The sequence below is a fragment of the Zingiber officinale genome, chromosome 5A (assembly GCF_018446385.1).
Source record: "Zingiber officinale cultivar Zhangliang chromosome 5A, Zo_v1.1, whole genome shotgun sequence".
NCBI classification, from domain to species: Eukaryota; Viridiplantae; Streptophyta; class Magnoliopsida; order Zingiberales; family Zingiberaceae; genus Zingiber; species Zingiber officinale.
Genome location: NC_055994.1, coordinates 74,330,746 through 74,352,428, shown reverse-complemented (window position 1 = coordinate 74,352,428; position 21,683 = coordinate 74,330,746). Strand labels below are relative to the sequence as shown.

The following is a 21,683-nucleotide window of genomic DNA, read 5'->3' as shown; positions in this document are numbered from 1 at the left end:
TTAAGATAAAATCAAATTTTCACCCAATAGGCACATTTTACTCTTTTAAGGAGTAAATAATAATTCCATTTCATTTTCAAAGGCTAACAAAAACCTTGAAAATGCTCCTTGAGTGTCAATTTCCTCAAAGTTGGGTTAACTACACTTCCAATCGGAGTTGACACTCTCTAACCCCTCTATGGGGTAGAGAAGATGCTCCTAGGAACCCAACACCTATTGGTGCTCCTTGGATGCTCTAGGTACTCACTAGGGATAACTTCCCTAGATACCTTCCTAGTGACCTTGTTGGGCTTCTTAGAAGCCTTGGTCACATTTTCTAGGTCAACTCTAGAGATAGCCTCCCTTGTGACCTTGTTAGTGACTTTCTTAGACTTCTTAGAAGTCTTAGTCACTTTGGTTGCAAAGGTACTTCTAGGGATATCTTCCCTTGTATCCTTGACTTGACCACTAGACCTAGGGTTAGTTCCATAACTATATGGAGCCCTATGGTACGAAATTTCATCCTTCTTAGCCTTAGGTTTATATCCCAAATCTCTATGGCCATTGGATGGCTTTTGTACCCCTAAACCTAGGTTATGCTCATTTTGCCCTAATAGGATATTTTCCAATCTTTTTATAATTTATCAAGTCTTGACCTCAAGACTTGATTTTCCCTTACTAAGTCCTTAGTATTTGATTTTTCATTTGATCCATGAGCATTTTTATTCTTGGGCTTGTATCTATTATCCTTAGTGTTTTTGCTCAAATGTCTATCTACCTTCCTAACCTTAGGTTGGGTAGTCTTGGCATGTAGGGCCACATTCTTTTCCTTAATGCCCTCATGCTTTCTATTCTTATGGTAAATTGCATTAAAATGATAAAAATTTGAACTATCATGTTTTTTACCATAACGTAGAGGGGTAGACTCAATAAATGTTACCTTCTTCTTTACCTTGGAGGCTCCCCCTTGACTAGTGCCTCCTTGAGCCTTGACCATCTTCTTCCCCTTGGGGCATTGACTTCGGTAATGCCCTTTTTGTTGACACAAGAAGCACACAATGTGCTCCTTGCTCTTCTTTGTCCCGGGGGTGGTCTCCTTTGGCTTCTCCTTGCCCTTTCGTGTCACTTGACCCTTCTTCTTGGCCAAGTTGGGGCACTTGCTCTTGTAGTGCCCACTTTCCCTACACTCAAAATATATTATATGATTTTTATTTTTAATTGAAACATTTATACCTTCTTGTGTAGGGGTGGCGCTTTCTCCTCCATGTGATGTGGATGTAGAGGCTTCCTCTTGATCCGATAGTGATGCTCCTCCATTTGATTTTTCTTGACTTGTGGAGGTGGAAGCTTCTTCATCCTCTTCTCTTCTTGACCCGGATGTAGACGATTCTTCTTGCTCTTGATCCGGTGTCAATGAAGATTGCTCCCCCTCAATCCTAGAGGTGGAGGCTTCATCATCTTGTACATGGAACAAGGAGTATGCTTCCTCCTTGTTCTCTTCATTGCACTCCCTTGAAGATGAAGCTTCTTCTTGGACTTCTTCTTCGGAGGTTGAGCATCTCTCAACCTTGGAGTCCTCCTCTTGGTCTTGCTCCAAAGAGTCACCCTCTCTGGATTCTTCTTGCTCTTGTACAGTGGAGGGGATCTCTTCATGAAGCTTGGCCAATTTGCTCTAAAGCTCCTTGGCATCGTTGAATTCTCCGATTTGAGCCAAAATGTGGCTAGCCAATAAGTTGACCAAAAGCTTGGTCACTTTATCATTTGCCTCGCTCCTTTGAATTTGCTCCAAGCTCCATTTGCTTTTCTTGAGAAGCTTGCCCTTGGAGTTTGTTGGAGCTTTGAAGCCTTCCATTAGAGCAAACCATTGCTCTATATCCATCATAAGAAAATTTTCGATTCTTGATTTCCAAGAATCGAAACTTGTGGATGTGTACGGTGGAGCCACCCTTGTGTCAAATCCAAGTCCATCTTGGAATTGCATCTTGAAGTTGAGCTTCTTGAAATCTTTGACTTTTAATGAATTTGCTTCAACTTCTTCACCCTCTAGCTCTTCTTGTTATGCTTGACCCTTCCGGCGATGATTCCGGTGAAGAGCGGCCTCGCTCTGATACCACTTGTTAGGACCGAAAAGTAGCTAGAGGGGGGTGAATAGCTCTTCGCGTGCTCGTTGCTCGGCGTTGCTTGTTTCTTCAAGGATGCGCAGCGGAAATACAAAGAAACAAATACAAACACGCTAACACTTGGATTTTACTTGGTATCCACCTCCAAGGGAGGTGACTAATCCAAGGATCCACACAACGCACGCACCCTCCACTAATGAAACTCTCCTTTATGGTAACTACCAAGGGCGGAGAAGCCCTACAAGACTCAATACAAGAAGAAGAAAGGGTAGTAAAGAAATACAAGCTTACAAGCTTACAATGAGTGCACAAACCCTAACCCTAGTTTCTTCTTCTTGCTTTGATCCACCTCTTGACTTGGAAGAACCTTCAAGTACTGGCGATCTCGAGCTTGAGAAGAGTTGTGGAGGAGCTGGTGAAGATCTGAAATGAATCTGTGAAGTGATTGCCGAAGACAACACTCGCCTGCGGCTCAAATACGACGCAACGGTCGGATCCCAATCGATTCGATTATTCCCAATCGATCGGGGAGGCTTTGGATCGATCCAGAGCGCCTCTGTGCTCTGGAAAAACGCCTGGATCGATCCACAGATCGATCCAGCGCTTATCGCGCGAAGCAGCAGCGTCCCAATCGATCCACTGATCGATTGGGACCTCTGGATCGATCCACTGATCGATCCAGAGGCTTTCTGTTCGTTGGGAAAGGTCTGGATCGATCCTCTGATCGATCAAGAGCCTGGATCGATCCACTGATCAATCCAGAGCTTGGTTTTTGCCCAAAACCAAGTCCCAAACCTCCCAAACCAACATCCGGTCAAACTTAACCTGTTGGTACGTCATGCCTAGCATCTAGTCACTCCCTTGACCTGCTAGGACTCCCTCACCAAGTGTCCGGTCAATCCCTTTGACCCACTTGGACTTTTCTTTCATGCCAAGTATCCGGTCACTCTCTTGACCTACTTGGACTTTCACCTAGCTTCACTCACTAGGGTTTTCAATCTGCCTAGCTTCACTCACTAGGTCTTTCACCTGGCTTCACTCACCAGGATTTTCATACTGCCTAGCTTCACTCACTAGGACTTTCACCTGGCTTCACTCACCAGGATTTCCATCTGCCTAACTTCACTCACTAGGACTTTCACCTGGCTTCACTCACCAGGATTTTCATACTGCCTAGCTTCACTCACTAGGACTTTCACCTGGCTTCACTCACCAGGATTTTCACTAGGACTTTCACCTGGCTTCACTCACCAGGATTTTCATACTGCCTAGCTTCACTCACTAGGACTTTCACCTGGCTTCACTCACCAGGATTTTCATCTGCCTAGCTTCACTCACACTGATCAGTCCCTGATCAGAATCTCCCCATATGAACAACTGCACCTGCATTATCCATGTGTCTACATGTATTGTCAAACATCGAAACTATGACCAAGACTCAAGCTTGGTCAAACCAGTCAACCTTGACCTAAGGGATATTGCACCAACACATTCCAGATCCAGATCTGATTTAAATGAGAAGCTACAGTACCCAGCTTCTTCGTCGATTCTCCACAGCGCCGTTCTTCGCGTCCCGCGGTGTTCTCCGAGATTCCGACCACCATCTCCACTTCTAGATCAATTTTCTGGCCAATTTCATCAGCGATGACGCTCTCAGCTGCTTGCGACCAACATCCGGCGATCTGACCTCGCTCAAATGTGGTCCTACGGCGAGAATTCTGCTCCGCAAACCTCTACTTCTACCGAACCTGATTTGGAGGTGTTCTTCCGATTCGAGGTTCCGTTTCCATCCGTGAGCTTTGGCGGTGTTCCTCCACTGCTTCTGGACCATTCCCGACTACAATCCATCCACCATCAGCTCCATTTCAGATATGAGGTTGCAGTTGCAGATTTGCAGATTTCCAGAGTTGGGCGGCTCCAATCTTCATCAGCTTCATTTGGAGTGGACTCCGATGGTGCTGGTAAAGGTTGGGCTGAGTGTAGCTACTGAGATTGTCTTCTCCGATTACAGTTGGAGTGTTCTCCATTGTTTCCTTGTGTGACGGCAAGGAGAAGTTGCCGTGAGACTTGGTTTGATGTTGAGATGGTTTAGGGTTTAATTTCTGCATTCTTTTACTGTTGATAGATTTACATTTCGGTTTATGTTAGTTGAATTCATTAATATAGTTCTTTGTTTAGCTTAATTGTTGCAATTCAAGTGTAGTGAGTAATTTAGTTTCAATCAATTTCGAAGTTGTTGTTAATTTTGCTTTAGCTTAAATTTCAATATTGTTGAGTAGTTAGTTTCTGTAGTTAAGATTAAATTCTGCTTAAGATTAGATTTATCTTATGTCTTGTTATTTCATTGCTTAGTTTAAGTGTGTTAATGATTTAATCACGACGTAGGGTGACAATGCGTTAAGGTTTGATTGTTGGCACATAGGTAGGTTTTAGTTATGCTTTAGATTAATTTCTTTACTGCTGTGTTTTCCTTTGTAGATTTATATTCAAAGCTTTAAAACCCCCAACTCCATTTTTATATCGAGAACCCTAAAAATAGGAATAAAAAGACAATCCTAGATTACATCATACTGTTGATTCCTCGAGAGCGATCGTGGGCTCGTTACTACAACGTTATTACAAAATTAAGGGGTTCAGTGGAAAATACATTTGTACAATTTGATTAGCGGATGTGACAGATTCGCCTTATCAAATTTTGGCACCGTTGCCGGGGAATTGTAATATGCAATGTTTAGTCATTTTAGGATTATTGTTTTGATTGCTTTCATGTTTATATATCCATGTGTTTGATTTTATTTGTTCCTGAGTCTTCTGATTTTATTTGCTAGTGTTTCAGTGTAAGAACAGGAAATTCATGTGACCATGGATCCATATCATCAGTATTTTGGAGATGGGATGGAGAATTATTTTTATCAGCCTCAGATTCAGTATTATCAGCTTGAATATCAGTCCTACCTACCTATGGAGCAACGGAATAGGTATGAGGAAGTACAAGAACAAATTGAAGAATCAATGTGGAAATGCAATGAAGTTATGCAACAAATGAGAGAGCATCAAGAGCAACAATTTGCAAGGATACAGAATATTCAGAGTCAGTTGATCAGATTGCATCATCCATTAATCAGTTACAAGCACAGAACTCCAGTGGAGAGATGGAGAGTAGTGATTTTGTCAGGCCTGACCCTATTCCCATTTATTCACAAGATTTATCTAATTTTATTTGTGATGATGATGTAGTTGTTAAAATTTACGGAATAGGTATGAGGAAGTACAAGAACAAATTGAAGAATCAATGTGGAAATGCAATGAAGTTATGCAACAAATGAGAGAGCATCAAAAGCAACAATTTGCAAGGATACAGAATATTCAGAGTCAGTTAGATCAGATTGCATCATCCATTAATCAGTTACAAGCACAGAACTCCAGTGGAGAGATGGAGAGTAGTGATTTTGTCAGGCCTGACCCTATTCCCATTTATTCACAAGATTTATCTAATTTTATTTGTGATGATGATGTAGTTGTTAAAATTTCTGATTCTACTGATGTTGTTGCTTTAGATGATGTGAATGATGCATGTATTGTTGCGGGAGATAATTTAAGTGTAGGGGAATGCTTACTGGAAGCATTACCTCAAGAATCACCAAGAATAGAGGATGTAAGTGTAGGGACTTGTGCTATGGAGCCAAGCACCCAAGAATCACTACATGAAGTTGAACATTCACCTGAACTGGAGTCTGAGCATTTATTTGAGGAGAAAGAGGTAACAAACACCACTCCAGGTACCTCTCAAGATGACAAGGTGAGTATTTTGTGTAATTTTTCAGAGAATTTTATAGAGGTACCATTTGTTGATTTTATTAGTTGTGATTCATTTCTTGAAATATCTTTAAACCACACTGATATTCTCCTATTTTATTTTTGCCCCACATGTGTATGGGAGGTGTTTTGTTTTATTGATGTTGTAGGAGAACATAAGCTTCCGGAGTGGGTATTAAAACTGAACCGTCTACGACCTCCGGAAAAAGTTTTCAAGGGAAAAAGGATGAATAAAAAGAATTTAAGTGGAACCATGATTACTCTGTTGGGGTTGCAAGGTTGCAAACATAGTCCCATATTGAAAACACATGGAAAAGATCATGGGTTTATAAGAGAAAGATATCTCCATTGGCATGAGGCCTTTTGGGGAGAGCCCAAGAGCAAAGCCATGAGGGTCTAGGCCCAAAGTGGACAATATCATGCTATTGTGGAGATATCTAAATTCTTTTCGATCCTACAATTGGTATCAGAGCCCGGACTGCCAGAAGGTTTAACCGCCGACTGTGCACAAGAGCTATGGTATGATTGAACCATGTGAGTACAATATTGACCTCGAACAAAGAAAGTGGGGGCTCCTATGTTTGGATCAAGAGGACCAGACACCAGGCAGGAAGTCCTAGTAGGTCGGGTGGACCGAGGGGCAGGAAGTCCTAGTTGTGGCTAGGCAAGGAAGTCCTAGTAGGTCGGGTAGACCGAGGGGCAGGAAGACCTGGTGGGTCAAGGATCGGACGTGGGAAGCCCATGGTCCTTTGTTTGAGGGGGGGATTGTTGGGGTTGCAAGGTTGCAAACATAGTCCCATATTGAAAACACATGGAAAAGATCATGGGTTTATAAGAGAAAGATATCTCCATTGGCATGAGGCCTTTTGGGGAGAGCCCAAGAGCAAAGCCATGAGGGTCTAGGCCCAAAGTGAACAATATCATGCTATTGTGGAGATATCTAAATTCTTTTCGATCCTACATACTCCACTTCCGGGGTGGATACTACTTCTAAATCTTCTTCAACCACCGGGAATGAAAGGGGAGTTGGTTCTAATTTAGCTTTCTCTTGCATTTTGAGTCATGCTTTGTGTTTAGTTTTTCTTTAATAAATTCTTTATACGTTTCTTTAGTTTTATACTTTGCACTTTGCATTTTACTTTCATACTTTGCATTTAGTTGGTATACATAACATGTCATTTGAATAATATTCTCCATGGAATTGTTTAGTAATATTTTTAAGATGGTAAAAGCTTATTAAATTTGATCATCAATTTTAGATCATGGGACATGAGTGGATGCTTTACTTATATGATATCGGTTAAATGGTGGTGGATTCCATTTTGATTAATCAAGCTTGATTGCATGAAAATACCTAGAGAGGACCACTTTAAGCCTAGACATTATTATTTTCTTTGTGTGACATGCACTTACAACAATTGAAACTCTAGAACTTGCTTAATTTCTTTTCAAAATCACAATAGCATTTGTGTGCATGGTGATAAAGGATATTTGTCATTTTGTTCCATCATATTTTCCATTTCCTTCTCCATAATTTTCTTAAAACACTTTTCTCTTGCATTTTAACCTTTAATAACCTTTGCTTGGTCCATTTCATTTTGAGTGTTGGTTGATTATCTTGATGAGTGGATGCTTGAGATGAATAAAGTTAAAGTGTGGGGGAAGGATTTGGATAAAATCAGAAGTCTTGAAAACCTCCTATCAATTCACTGCTTAATGAGATCTCATTCCATGCTAACTCCTTCATGATTCAAGCTTATATTTCATTGAATTATGAATGCTGAAAATTGAAGCTGAAAATTCTGCATTATATCCGAGATTGTATCAGGGATTGCTGAGATGATATCCAGTTTTGAGACTTTGTAACTGATATTGACAACATTATTGAAGAAGATGTTGATATGGGTTTCTACTAATAAACATGAGTTTATTTGCCAATTGGGTCAATGAAGAGTGTAGTCAAAAGAAGTGAAATGAATTGAAATTCTTGAATTTCCAGCAGTAATTTGTATTTATTTCCTTTCCATACTCTACAAACCTGCTAGGCAGATTACTGATAGCATCAAATTGCTGTAAGTTTTGGAGCAATGAAAATCGGAAGGGAATGAGGCTGGAAGAACAGAAAATTACAGAGAGCAACCTGGAAATGCAGTCTTTGCAGAATGAAGTAAGGAAATTCTGTGCCAAATTGGGAAGAGGATTGAAATGAGAAAGAGATGTTGGAAAAGGGAAAGCTCTCATATATGCATTGTAGAAGGTATAAAGGGGCAAGTTGAAGAAGTAAAGAAGTATATTGGAGATAAAAAGTGATATATTGATACAAAGTCCTGAGTATGAAGAAGAACTAAGTCAGCAGTTGGCTGTACAGAATTTAGTTCAAGGCCATTAGTTCATAAGAAGTTTGAAACTCGGATGCTAATTGTACAGATTTGTGCCAATGAGCAATTTACTGATTTGTGTCAACCTTTCTGGCTATTTGAATCTGAATTTAATGGATTCTAAGCCATCTTGTTGCTGAATTCGACAGCTAAACAGAATTGTAACTGATCTCGTGCAAGCTTGAATTTGCAGAAAAATCATTGGAAAATTTCATATTCTGAATAGATTAGTGATGAACATACTCAAATGCTGAATTGCTGGAATTGCTGAAGATCATATTCAGGTTCGAATTCTGTCCAGAGACCATGAGAAATCAAAATGTATAAAAGGAATGGAATCAAGTAGGAAACTGAATTTGTTACTGAGTAAGTGAACAACAAGGTGAGCTTAGTCTTTGTAATTCCTGCTCAAGTGCCAAATCCCTAATTTACTTCAATCTATTGACAGCAATAGAAAATTCAGAAACAAGGGCAGTGACAATGACCATAAACAGATCTGATTTTCTGAAATTGCTATTACTCTGACACAAAGTCTAGGAAGTGTTCAGAAATTTGGAATTCAGAGATTGCTGGGAGATCAAAGAACCAAGACCTGGATTTGCAGTGCAAGAATGGAGCTGTGCTGATTGTTGCAGAATTGAGTTGTGGAGTTATATGAGTTATCGTGAAGACAAAGAAGAATATGGGCACAAACAGAAATCAGGAGTTGTGTGTTAAGAAAAGCAAGAAATGGTGATTTATTTATCTAAACAACTTGTTGCAAGTGTATGAAGTTTGATTTGGTACTTCACCAATTTGGAAAGGGTTCATCAGCCATTGAATTCTGCAAACCAAGCTGAGATTACCTTGAATTCCAGAACTTTGCAGATCTTACAGCAATACTGGAATTCAACTGATAGTGGATGAGCTGATGATTGAATCTTGGATTAAGAACTTGTTTCCGAGTTTTGTGATCAAGCTACGAAGTGAACAAAATTGTTGGAGCTGTGTTTATTGATATTCTGATTTCTGATATGGGAATCCAGAAAGCTGAGTTTCTAAAGTTCTGTCTTTTCCTTGTTGCTGCTAGAGATACTTGATTGCAATTTGGCTCTGTCAAGAGAGTTTTGGACAGTGAACGAATTTTGTTTGTCTTTCCATTCATATGCAAAGTAGTTGCTGAGTTTGAATCCTCAATTCCTGAACTGATGTTAGGAGAGAAGATGACATGAAGTTGTACAGCAGATGCAACAGAACAGAGTATAGAAATTTAAGAAATGCAGAAATGCAGGTTAATGTATCATTTCTGTGTCAACTTCAGAATTGAGTGTTTTAGCTTTGAATTATCCAGAACCTGGAATTCTTTGGACCCTTAAATCTGAATGCAATAAATCATATTCTGATTTTAAGTTGTAAAGGCAGAAATGAAGGTAGAAGTGATGGATTTCAGTTTGTGAGGTGATACTTCATTCAAAGATTGTAATCTAAACTTGAAGACAATGATGAAGAGACTGCAGAAGCAAGAATCTGTAGAAAAGAAGGATTACGTTGCTGAAATCTGATTGTGTATCAAGTTTGTATCAAGATTCAAGAGTAGCAGTTTAATCAGAGAATGGACCAAGGGAAGCTCTTCTGGGTGTAGAAGCAAATGTCCAGATAATTAAGAGGAAGGAAGGCTTAAATTCTGGAAATCTCAAATTGTAGGAATACGGAATAAGATCAGACTTGGAATTGCAAGTCCAGCAAGCTCTCGGATCTGACTTGACTGTGAGGTTTTGAATGGCACAAATGTAATTGTAAATCTGAGTTTTGGAATTGTAATTGAAATTCGGTTTGGTGCCAAATTTGTATGCTATTGTTGAATAGCAGTTCTGTTCTGAAATTGTTGAAGTGCAGGAATGTAATGGAACAAATTCTTCAACCTATTTGCTGATTAAGAGCAAGGGCCAGAATTCTTTGAAATTCAGTTCTTGAAACTGAGTTTCAGAAATCCAGAAACAGAAAAATTAGCAGCAGCTGTAAAAATATAAGAAGGATGAAATAGAGAAGTTAGTAGGCTGTTAGAATTCAGGAAAAGGTTCTAGAAATCAGATTAAAGTTGGAGTATGAATTTCTGTTACAGAGAATGACTTGGAAGTGAAGTTGATCTATTATGGCTGGAATCTGCTCAACTTATAGAATTCTGCATTCCTTATTACTATTACTGACTAAAAACAATTGGAATATAACTTCCAGCAATAGATTCTTGCAGTTCTTAAATTCTGAAGGAAGCTTGGGTTGTTCCAATTCATGTTGGGGGATATGAAACAAATGGAGGTCCATGTTCTTTGTTGGAACTCTACATCAAGGATCTGTTCCATAAAGTCATTTTGTTATTGATTCATAAGCTCTGGTGTGTTTAGAAGTTGAGTTTATATTCTGAATTCTAGAAATCAGAATATGAACTTCACTTGCAGCTTTGAAATCAGAATTGAAAAGCATTGGGTTCATCATCAAAAATGCAGGACAGAAATTTGAGATTGTTGTGCAGAGACTGCAGAAAACAGAGAAGATTTCTGGAATTAGGATTTTCAATTGTGTGCCTAATTGATCTGCAGGTTTCTTCCGGAAACTTTCAACCCATCTACTGATCAGGACCAAGTTGATTTTGGCAGAGTTATTGGAGATGAAATTGTTCAGATTTGCAATCCTGGAAAACTTGAGTTTCTACAGATTAAACTTCAAACTGTTTCAGATATTGAAGTTCTGAAATTTATGAATCTTGCATGAAAAGAAATTTAGCCAGTTCATGAGATGTCCTTGCAGAATTAGAATGCAGTTTTGAATTCTGTGATCAAGCTGCATTTCAGTTTTTAAATCAGTAAGTGACAATGCATTTTAAGTGGCAAACTTGTGCTGATGATGTTGATTCCAAAGGGCTATGTGAGCTATTTCTATGTGCCAAACGTTGATGCTGTCATTGTCAGATTGGATCTGAAGTGAATGATACCCTTTGCTAAACTTAATTCTTCTTGTTTCAAGTAAAATTCCTTCAATTATGAGTATCAAATTTCCGAAACTGAAATTATAAATTGCATTTACTATGCTAGAGCAAAACTGTTGGTGATTAGAAAAGGAAAAGAAGCTACTCTTAAAGTGCCAAACCTGGACAAACAATTCTGATTTGCAGAATTTGAGTAGTGAGTTCAATTTTCTGTTTCTGTTATTCCTGAATTGCATTTTATAGTTTTATTTCTGCAATCAGAAGTATTTTACAATTTTATCTCAGAATTCCATTTCTGCAATCAGAATATAGCGTTGATCTCTGTGATCAAGAAGGAGTGATGATTCTGAGCTTTTTCCTACTGAATTCCAGAATCCAGCAGCAATTTTGATGCAGAAATTGTGGGTATTGAAAAGTTTAGTAAGAGGAAGTTGAAGCTGATTTGCAGAAATCAGTAATGGAATTTGAAGCCAATGGTGAAGGAACAGGCTCATGAATTGATGTATTAGGGTTATGCTGGGATTGTTGAAATTGTATTGAAATGCTGTATTTCCAGAATTCTATATCTAGATTTACCAAAATCTGACCAAGTGCAGAATTTGAGATGCTATTTTGAATTTCAAGAAAAAATCAGAACAGTATGTGAGATTGGTACCTGCAATTCACCATAGAAACTGAGGGAGAAATTGAACAGATTCTGCAGAATGCAGAATGAAAACAAGAAGTGTGCCCGTAAGTGTTTCAAGTAGTTGTGATGTTTTTTATTGTCCGAGACGGCCAAATTTTAAGTGTGGGGGAGTGAATGATTCTTCATGAGTTGATGTGAGTTTGTTTTTTGTTTTCAAGTGCTAAAATTGAAGTGGAAAACGGTGAAAAAAAAAATTTGGCAAATCAAGAGTGTATCAAATGTGAAGATAGAGTATCAAGAATTTCGGATAGCCATCAAATTGAAAGGGAGGTTAGCTTGATACTTTGAATTGGTTAAAACAAATGGTATACAACTCTTTTTACATCAAAATGGTCAACTCATCAAGTATATTCCTCCAATACTCTCATCTTCTCATTTGCGTCATTAATGCCTTTTCTTTTGCCTATTTCATCCATTTCAATTGTTCTTTTTGATTCCATTTCCATTCTTCATGATAAATTCCTTTTGATTCATGTATGCTATGTTATAGTGGTGGAGAATTAGAAAATAAGCAAGCTTATGGTAGTGAAATGTTGTGAGTTGCATTGAGTAAGCTCCACTTATATGCATGCTTGAGTGTGAGAGATAGAATAGGCAAATTCCTTGTGAGATTGCAACTTGCTTAATTTTTCAATTGGATTAAAACTACCATACCTACTGATTATTGTTTGGATTGTATTCATGATTGTTAGTGATTTTTTTTAGATGGTCTTAGTTAAATTCTTTTTACTATTTTTAGGTATTGCTAGGGAATTTTCTATGGAGATGATTTTGAGTTTTCTTTACTTTCACGGGACGTTCAAGACTAAGTGTGGGGGATTTGATAACCATGATTTTACTGCATTATTTTGATTTATTTATGCATGGTTTTGGGGTTGATTTCATAGTTTAAATCATGGTTACATCACATTTTGTGCATAGTGTGTATTTTTTTGACTTAATTGCAAATTATATTATTTTTGATGTTATTTGATGCTAATATTTGATTCTTATTTTGTAGACATCAAAGGATCTTGGATTTGGATCTATTTGGACCGAAATTGGGCTCGAATCAGAGTTCAAACGAGAAGATAAAGCTTTGAAGCATTATGGGCCGTTTATCAAGAATAGGAGAGATCTGAACCATCCGTTGAAGATCTGGCCGATCCAACCTAATGGGGAGCAGATCTGAGCCATTGATGAAGATCCAGAAGTTTTGATCCAGATCTGAGTTGATCTAGCCATTGATCAAGCCAAATTAATCTGGGCCGTTCAATGAAGACTGGGCCGATCTGGGCCATCCAGTGATGATCTGATCGATCCGACCTAAGGGAGGGTAGATCCAGACCCTAGATCAACATCAGTACCTTCAGATCAGATTTTGGATGACTTTTCACCGTTGATTTAGCCCGGAATCATCCCAACCATCCAATCCAGATCCAGATCTGATTTAAATGAGAAGCTACAGTACCCAGCTTCTTCGTCGATTCTCCACAGCGCCGTTCTTCGCGTCCCGCGGCGTTCTCCGAGATTCCGACCACCATCTCCACTTCTAGATCAATTTTCCGGCCAATTTCATTAGCGATGACGCTCTCAGCTGCTTGCGACCAACATCCGGCGATCTGACCTCGCTCAAAGGTGGTCCTACGGCAAGAATTCTGCTCCGCAAACCTCTACTTCTGCCGCACCCGATTTGGAGGTGTTCTTCCGATTCAAGGTTTCGTTTCCATCCGTGAGCTTTGGCGGTGCTCCTCCACTGCTTCTGGACCATTCCCGACGACAATCCATCCACCATCAGCTCCATTTCAGATCTGAGGTTGCAGTTGCAGATTTGCAGATTTCTAGAGTTGGGCGGCTCCGATCTTCATCAGCTTCGTTTGGAGTGGTCTCCGATGGTGCTGGTAAAGGTTGGGCTGAGTGTAGCTACTGAGATTGTCTTCTCCGATTACAGTTGGAGTGTTCTCCATTGTTTCCTTGTGTGACGGCAAGGAGAAGTTGCCGTGAGACTTGGTTTGGTGTTGAGATGGTTTAGGGTTTAATTTCTACATTCTTTTACTGTTGATAGATTTACATTTCGGTTTATGTTAGTTGAATTCATTAATATAGTTCTTTGTTTAGCTTAATTGTTGCAATTCAAGTGTAGTGAGTAATTTAGTTTCAATCAATTTCGAAGTTGTTGTTAATTTTGCTTTAGCTTAAATTTCAATATTGTTGAGTAGTTAGTTTCTGTAGTTAAGATTAAATTCTGCTTAAGATTAGATTTATCTTATGTCTTGTTATTTCATTGCTTAGTTTAAGTGTGTTAATGATTTAATCACGACGTAGGGTGACAATGCGTTAAGGTTTGATTGTTGGCACATAGGTAGGTTTTAGTTATGCTTTAGATTAATTTCTTTACTGCTGTGTTTTCCTTTGTAGATTTATATTCAAAGCTTTAAAACCCCCAACTCCATTTTTATATCGAGAACCCCAAAAATAGGAATAAAAAGACAATCCTAGATTACATCATACTGTTGATTCCTCGAGAGCGATCCTGGGCTCGTTACTACAACGTTATTGCAAAATTAAGGGGTTCAGTGGAAAATACATTTGTACAATTTGATTAGCGGATGTGACAGATTCGCCTTATCAGGGCTTAAAGTTAAATAGAATAAATATTTTTTTCTCTCTTCTTAGTGTTCTTTTTGATTTATGTCAAAGGGGGAGAGAAAAGTCAAAGTTTCAAAGTTAAGAATTAAGAACTTAAAGATAATGAATGAAAGGGGGAGCATAAGGTGTTGTTTTGAAATTATTTCATTTATGCTCATGTTTAAGTTTTTTCATTTACTGTTATATTTTTTTTCTTAACTTGGAACCGTGTTGCCATAATAAAAAAGGGGGAGATTGTTGGTGCAGGAAGCATCCGACAATTGAATCTATGTTTTGATTATGTCAAAGGGTTCAAGTTAAGTTGTTTTGTTATTTAATGTGCTTGAATGAGCTTTGCAGGAAAGTCCTAAGTGTTCTTAGGCAAAAGGCCTAGCTACGGTTAGGCAGGTGAAAACTCCTAGGGGGTGGTAACCCTAGGTGGTGGAAAACCCTAAGGGGCGGTAACCTTAGGTCCTAGGGGGTGGTAACCATAGGTGGAGAAAACCCTAAGGGGTGGCAACCTTAGGTCCTAGGGGGTGGTAACCCTAGGTGGAGGAAAATCCTAAGAGGGGGGGGGGGGGTAACCTTAGGTCCTAGGGGGAGGTAACCCTAGGTGGCGAAAAACCCTAGGGGGTGGTAACCCTAGGCAGAAAGTCCAATCGGTCTGGAGGATCGGACTGGCATCAGGTATCACAACAAAAATACCTGTGTTTAACGACGGGAGTATCGACGGAATCTCAACTCCGTCGGCGTATACCGATTGAATATACCTCTGTCGGTAGGTCCCGACGGGATTTAGGTCAGTCGGTAAGTACCGACGGAATAGTAATTCCGTCGGTACTTACCGACGGAAGTACTACTTCCGTCGGTAATTACCGACAGAATGACTAATTCCGTCGGTAAGTACTGACGGAATTACTATTCCGTCAAGACATACCGTGACATGCCGTTAGGGTTTTTGTTTTTTTCCGACGGAATGGTATTTAGTTGGTAATTAACGGGTTTAGGGTTTTATAATTCCGACAGAAATCTAATTCCGTCGGAATTTACCGACGGATGTATCTTTCCGTCGGTGGGTTTCCGCCCGTACCCGTTCTCTTTTACATTCGCTAAATCTTACACGATAACTAGCCGAAATCACCGACGGAATTAACAATTTCGTCGGTGATTACCGACGGAAGTAGGGTTCCATCGGTAATTACCGACGGAACCCTATTCCCGTCGGTAAATCACGATTTAGGGCACAGAATGCCCCTTTCCTCTTCGCGCGACCTTTCTTTCCTCTGATTTTCCAGCAGCGGCGATTTTCCGGCGGCTCTCTACAGCGATCTCGGCGCCCTCTCCTCCCGTTCACCCCATTCTGGTGATCTCTCAGGTATGCTCTTGCTCTTCTCCTCTCTCGTTTTCGTTTTCACACGGCTGGCAGCCGCGCCCTGCTCGCGGATCGCTACCGGCGGCCTGCTTGCTGCCGGCGGCCTGCTTGCTGCCGGCGGCCTGCTTGCTGCCGGCGGCCTGCTCGCGGCCGGCAAGGTGCTTGCGGCCGGTGGCCTGCTCGCGGCCGGCGGCCTGCTCACGGCCGGCAGGGTGCTTGCGGCCGGCGGCCTGCTCGTGGCCGGCGGCCAGCGGCCTGCTCGTGGCCGACGGCCAGCGGCCTGCTCGCGGCCGGCCGCCTGCTCACGGCTCACTGCTCGCGGCCAGCAGCCTGCTCGCAATTATAGCTGTGCTTTGCTACTGTTCGTAGCTGAGCACAATCAAAACCCTAGAAAATTTAAGTGTCGTGACATATTTTGATCCATTTCGCTATTGTACTTGCATAAAATGTAGTGGCCAACAGGTGTTTGATCGATGCTTCTCGTATATGTATGATTATTTCATTTAATGATGCTATAAGGAACAACATGTTTATAATAGTTTCATTTATTTGCTCTAGTGTAGAGGTGATTTTTGGTAATATGATATGATGATCGTGAGATGAAATTGTGCACATAATTCTTTATTTAAACTTATTTCAAGTGATACAACAAGTTTAATAATGTTTCAATTTATATTCTCTTTAGGTTATAACAATGTATATGAACAAAGCTTGGATGTGCAATCGATTAGACAATGGTTTTATCAGAGATGATTTTATTGCTGAAGTTGAACAGTTTGTGATTTTTGCTAAAAGTCATCCAGAATGTATGAATGGTTCTGAGTTACGGTGTCCGTGAAATCATAAAAAATGTCAAAATAGAGCATTTCGTGATGAGGATACTGTAAAAATGCACATATATAGAAATGGATTTGTGCCAAATTACTACAATTGGTATTGTCATGGAGAGCCTTATTTATATGAACCAATTGGGTCATCTGGTGGTTCGTATTCTGGGACTACTGTTACAGCTCCTGAAGCATCAAATAATATTGATATTTCAATGCAATCAATGGTTCAAGATGCGATGAATGCAGTTGATTATTCGAATATAGATGAAATACCAACCCCTGAATATCAGCAACTATATGAAATGTTAAAGGCTAGTGAAAGAGAAGTGTGGGAAGGCATTCCTTCTGGTCATTCACAACTATCAGCTATAGCAAGGTTATTGAATATGAAAGCAGAACATCATTTCTCAGAAAGATTGATGTCAGAGTTGCTCCCTACTGATAACATAATGACTGATAGCTTCTATGAAACAAAGAAATTGATCAGAGGTTTAGGTTTGCCTGTAGAGAAGATTGATTGTTATATAAACAACTGCATAATATTTTGGAATGAAGACAGTGATTTGAATGAATGTAAAATCTGTCCTCACCCTCGTTTTAAGCATCGTAATCGCATACCAGGGAAGAAGAGGAAAAATATTGCTTGGAAAGTGATGTATTATTTTCCGTTAACTGCTAGACTTCAACGCTTGTATGCATCTGCAGCTACAACTAACCATATGTTGTGGCATCATGAGCATGAGCATGAGCACGAAGGAGGTATATTGTGTCATCCTTGTGATTCTCCTGCATGGAAACATCTTGATACTGTGTTTCCCTCCTTTGCAATGGAACCACGAAATGTGAGATTGGGACTTTCTGCAGATGGATTTCAACCATTTGGTCAGTCGGGACAATAATATTCATCTTGGCCAGTTATATTAACACCGTACAATTTACCACCATGGATGTGCATGAAAGATGAATTTATGTTCCTTACCGTACTTATTCCTGGTCCAGCCAATCCAAAAGATAAGATAGATGTTTTCTTGCAACCTCTAATTACCGAGCTTAATGAATTATGGAATGTAGGGTCGGTTACTTATGATATTGCAAGTAAACTAATTTTACATTGCATGCGACCTTATTATGGACGATCAGTGATTTTCCAGCATACTCAATGTTGTCGGGATGGAGCACGACTGGTAAATTAGCATGCCCACATTGCATGACAGAGTCCGATGCATTTTCATTGCCTTGCAGTGGGAAGGTATCTTGGTTTGATAATCATCGTAAATTTCTACCACTGGATCATCCTTTTAGGCGAAATAAGAAAAATTTTCTAAAGAATGTTATAGTCAGAAAACCTCCCCCAATAGTCCATGCTTCAGGTGAAGAAATCATTGAACAAATAGATAGTTATGGATTCCTCCCAGTATCTCAGCCTAATTCTGATGAGATAAATAAGTATCTTGTGAGGATGTGCAAGTGTGGCTGGAAGAAAAGGAGCATATTCTGGGAGTTGCCTTATTGGAAGTATCTACTCATTCGACACAATATAGATGTGATGCATGTTGAGAAAAATTTCTTTGATAATATCTTCAACACTGTGATGAATGTACTTGGAAGAACTAAGGACACTGCAAAATCACGTGAAGAATTAAAAGAACTAGTCAACAGACCAGAGTTGCATCAGAATGAAACAACTAATAAGTTTCCAAAAGCTTGTTATACATTGGACAAAGATGGTAAACAAGCTTTATGTAGTTGGTTAAAAGAAATCAAATTTCCAGATGGATATGCTTTGAATATGGCTCGATGCGTTGACATGAACAAATTAAAGATGTTTGGAATGAAGAGTCATGACTGTCATGTGTTCATGCAAAGACTTATTCCAATAGCTTTTCATGATTTACTTCCCAATAATGTTTGGCAAGCACTTACAGAGTTGAGTCTTTTTTCAGAGATTTGACAGTGAGGTGTATTATGATGGTTGATATGATTCATCTAGAGACTGACATTCCTCTCGGACTTTGTAAGTTGGAGTGCATATTTCCACCAAGTTTTTTTGATTCAATGGAACATCTACCGGTACATTTACCATATGAGGCACGAATAGCTGGTCCTGTGCAATACAGATGGATGTACTCATTTAAAAGGTTTTTGAGAAAATTAAAAAATAATGTTCGTAATAAAGCAAGAGTTGAAGGGTCAATATGTAATGCTTATCTGGTGGAGGAAGCATCTTCTTTCTGCTCTTATTATTTTGCTGATAATGTTAAAACCAGACACCGCAAATGTCTTAGAAATTCCGATGATACTCAGAATATAGATCCATCGATGCTTTCTATTTTCAAATTTTCTGGTAAACCAATGGGTGCATCTGTTTCTAGATGGTTAACTCAAAGAATACCATGCTGCAAGAATATACATCTCTTAAACTGTGATGAGGTCAAACCCTACATAAAGTAAGTTAACTTCTCTAATCAAGCTTTTATTTCGTTGTAGTTAATTGCTTGATATCCTAATTTTCTTATAATTACCTTTTTTCAAAGCTTGTATGAGCAACAATTACATCTTCAAAATCCATCAATGACAGTAAGTGAGGTTGCTGAAAAGTTAGAGACCGAATTTGCATTATGGTTTCAAATATATGTGAGTTAGAGAAATTTTCATAATTCTTTATTAAAATAAATTCGGTCCTAATTTTTCTTATTACTATTTTGATAGGTGAAAGACCGAAGAATATCTAATGTACAAGATGATAGAATATTGAATCTTGCATCTGGACTCCTACGCCAAATAATGGTCTATTCGGGTTACTATGTTAATGGTCTCAAATTCCATGTGAGACAACGAGATTCGTAGAGATTAACTTTTAATTCTGGTATCTGCGTTAAAGGATCTATCGACACCAATAACACTGAGTTTGATTACTATGGTAGACTTGAGGAAATTATAGAGGTTAAGTATCCTGCATTACCGATAAAAAGGTGAGTGTTGTTCAAATGTTCATGGTATGATCCAACCCCAAGAACAGGTACCAGAATACATCCAAATTATAATTTAGTAGAGGTTAATGCAAATAGAAGGTTCAATAAGTTTGAACCTTTCATTTTTGCAATACAAGCAGGTCAGGTTGTTTATCTTGAATATCCTACGAAGAGAAGAAGAGCTAGTGAATGGTTGTTTGTTTGTCGATTGAAGTCTCGTTCTACCATAGAAATGTCAAACACTATTACTGCTCAAAACCATGATGCATTTCAGAATGACGAAGTAGAGAGACATTCGGTTGATTCACAACTCCAATCTACATCATAATTACTTGTAGATGGTAATGCCACTGACGAGGAGATAGATGATGGAGAGAAATCCAGCAGTGAGGATTTTGTTGAACTAACAGAGTCTAGCGACGATGACTTACAAACTATTAATGTTTAGTAGAAATGCTTCCAGAGTCTAGCATTGATTAAATTTTAGCATTATTATTCATCTAGTAAGTTATGCTTTAATCATGTTTTGTTGCTTATTTATCATGTTATTAAAGACTTATTATGATGTGCTGTAATATATTTTTGTAGATATAAGGTATCATGGCAGATCTTCTAGCACCACTCCGTGGATCCACCGTCTTTAGGGTTGTTGGAGAGTCGTAAGTATTTTTTTATTATTAGTAATTCAAGTTCTTTATTTATAACATATATCTTATGTCTTAATATTGCTTATACGTAGGTTTACTCCCGACGGCCATCGAGTATCCACATATATCACACGGAAATTTAAGGAAAGAGTCTGTATATCTGGGACTACATGGAGACATGTAGATGCTGGAACTAAGGATTTCTATTATCAAGAATTTGTGGTAAGTAAATTAAATATGTACATTATATTTATCCTTTAATATTCTAAAATTTTATTTTTAAATTGCAGAAAAAATATACATGGGAGGAGGGGCAAGAGGTAGAATTTGCAAAAACTTAGAATATTTATTGTGCCAAGTTGTACAAAGACCTATTATACTATGTGAGAAAGGATGGCACACGGCCTGCTTATGTATCCGACGAGATTTGGAGTGCATGGACGACCACTTGGTCTACAGAAAGATGGCAGACAAATGCTCTAAAAGCTCGAGCGAATAGGAATACAGAGCCAGGTGGCCCGAGTACCGGATCTGCTCGGCATACATCAGGATCTCGATCTATTGTTGAGCACGCTATGGATCTGGTGATTTTAATTTAAAGTTATATAAATTAAATTTTTATTTATTAATAAACTTGTATAATTTTAGCCAAACTTATTTGTGCATGCAGGAGCATTCTTTAGAAAGACAACCCACTTGCTTGGAGATCTTTCTCAAGACTCACCAGAGAAAGGATGGCACATATATTGATGATCGATCAAAGAACATTGGGGTTTGAATTATTAACTTGCAATTTATATTTAATCTTTAATAATGATTAATTAGCTTTAATAATTGTGTATAATATATAAATTATATATTTTTTCTACACAGGAGGAAATGACAAGCAGGGTTGCTCAGGCATCTCAGCCACCAGTAGAGAGAGGAGAGTCACAGGATCTATCCACCGAGGAAATAAATGAAATTTATTATGATGTTGTGGGTGGAAGGACAAAGAACTCCTCCCTCTACGACCTTGGTTCCTAGGCCAAGGTGGTATTTGATCGCTTGAGGACTCCTAGGGGCCGTGCAAGTTCCTCTTCTTCTTCTTCTGAGGTGGAGTCATTAAGAAAAGAAAATCAAGACTTGAAGACTCAGATGACTACCATGGATCAGAAGTGGGAGAAGAAGTGGGCTGCACAGGAGCAAGCAATGGCCCAGATGCAAGCAATCATTGCACGATGGGACCCATCACAGTAGCCCCAGTCAGAGGAGACCCCAGACCCATCAGATCCAGACCCCGCTGATGATTAGATTTTTTTGAGGTATGTTT

General features: G+C 39.1%; 1 long non-coding RNA gene across 1 annotated transcript; it reads left to right on the top strand.

Moving 5' to 3' along the window:
• The first annotated feature begins 20,364 nt into the window (after window positions 1-20,364).
• LOC121982907 lies at window positions 20,365-20,688 on the top strand. Its single transcript, XR_006112325.1, has 3 exons — window positions 20,365-20,383; window positions 20,464-20,593; window positions 20,662-20,688. It is a non-coding gene; the product is annotated as an uncharacterized LOC121982907 (long non-coding RNA).
• Window positions 20,689-21,683: the final 995 nt, after the last annotated feature.